This window comes from Arachis ipaensis, chromosome B5, assembly GCF_059453495.1.
Source record: "Arachis ipaensis isolate K30076 ecotype BB chromosome B5, ASM5945349v1, whole genome shotgun sequence".
NCBI lineage: Eukaryota > Viridiplantae > Streptophyta > Magnoliopsida > Fabales > Fabaceae > Arachis > Arachis ipaensis.
The window spans coordinates 109,574,209-109,576,064 of record NC_142440.1 but is presented as its reverse complement, the minus strand read 5'-3'; the positions used below and the strand labels follow the sequence as shown (position 1 = coordinate 109,576,064).

The 1,856-nt window shown below is 42.6% G+C and overlaps 1 pseudogene; it reads left to right on the top strand.

Moving 5' to 3' along the window:
* Nucleotides 1-205: 205 nt before the first annotated feature.
* Nucleotides 206-1,346, top strand: LOC148565342 (uncharacterized; annotated as a pseudogene).
* The last annotated feature ends 510 nt before the right edge of the window (nt 1,347-1,856 follow it).

Genomic DNA, 1,856 nt, shown 5'->3' with positions numbered 1-1,856 from the left:
AGATTCTTTCTAGAGGAGTTACACACTGACATAGGGGACTACAATTAGAATGACTGGGTTTTTATGTCGGACCAACAAAAGGTGATGTGCACTATGACCATGTTTTTGAATTGTTGTATGTTTCTTGAAGTAACTTTTCGAATGCCGCCTAATTATTTGTGGTTACCATTCAATGCAAGGATTGATACCAGCATTACAGGACGTGATGCCGTGGGTCAAGCACAGATTTTGTTGTATGCATATGTGGAGAAATCTGAACAAGAGATGGAAGGATAAGGAACTTAAAGTAGCATTTTGGCATTGTGCAAAAGCAACTACTGATCAAGAGTTCAATGATGCAATGACGACTGTAAAACGGATCAATAAACAAGCATGGGAGTATTTGTCAAAATTTGAACAAGAACAGTGGTCGAGATCAAGGTTTTCAGAATGGCTGAAGGTAGATAGTTTGACAAGCAATAATTGTAAGTCGTTTAATTCAACAATTGTGGGTCTGCGGGGGAAGAGCATTTTGATAATGCTTGAGGAGCTTAGGTTCTATATCATGAAAACAATGGCAACTCACAAGGACTCACTGATGGCTTACACTGGACAGATAGCCCCTGTACAAGTCAGTAGGCTAGAGAAAGAAAAAAGACAAGCTAACTACTGGGAAGCACAATGGTGTGGTGATGATGAGCACAACCAGTTTGAAGTAACAAAGTGGCAACATAGAGTGAGAGTCAATACACGAGAGAGGACATGCTCATGCAGAAAATAGCAGTTGACTGGACTACCATACTGTCATGGGATTGCATCATTCCAGAGAAAGAATGAGAAGCCTGAAGACTATGTCCATCACAAGCTCACCATTGAGGCATATAATAGGACTTACCAGTTTCACATTAGCAGCATACCGAGTCATGAGTACTGGGAGCATCACGAAGGGCTTCCATGTCTGCCTCCTCCATACAAGAGGCCTATTGGCAGACCTACAAAGAAGAGGAGAAAGGATAGCACTGAGCAAAGCTCTGGGAGCCAATACAAGGCCAAGAGAAGATACGGACAGATAACATGCCAAATCTGCAAGGGGGTCAGTAAAACAAAAACCAATATTAATATCTATTTACTTTACATTTTATTTGCTATTTGTAAATTTGATGAATGCTGATTTACTTTACTCATGTGCTCTTTGTAAGGCTGGATGCAGAACTTGTCCTGAGAAAGAAGTTGGAACAGCTACTGAAGAACCAGATCTTGATGAGGAAGAAGCTAGGGAGCAAGAAGCTAACTGGGAGGAGACCATGGAAGCTGCACACGCTACACATGTTGCAGATGAGGAAGATCTCACTCAAAACCATCCATAAAGTCAGCCTGATCAGGTAAACAATGTGATTTAGCTTACCTTGTTGTTCCAAACTGTTGGATCTGTTTCTATAAAATGTTTGTTTTCATGAATGGACAAATTGATGCAGAATAACACCAATGTTGGGAAAACTACAACGAATGTTGCACCACCTAATGTAGCCACTGTACCAGCAGCAACCAACTTGGTTACTCCAGCAGCTAGTTCAAAACCAGCACCTTCGGTTGTCACAAGACCACCAGCACCAACACCAAAGAGGAGAGGCATACCATCTTTTGTAAGGGACAACCCAGTTCCACCAAGAGGAAGAGGCAGCACCACTCAAAGAGGACTGGCAGCCACTACAACACCTCCAACTCCAACACAAAATGCAGCAGCTGCACTACTCAACCTAGTGTTGTCAGGCTTGATGTTGGGTCTACATTCCAAATTCCTGCATCTCCATCCAATGCTGTAGTCCCATGTAGTGGGACTGGGTCAATGCCACAAGGTCCATTAGTTAGGCCCACTT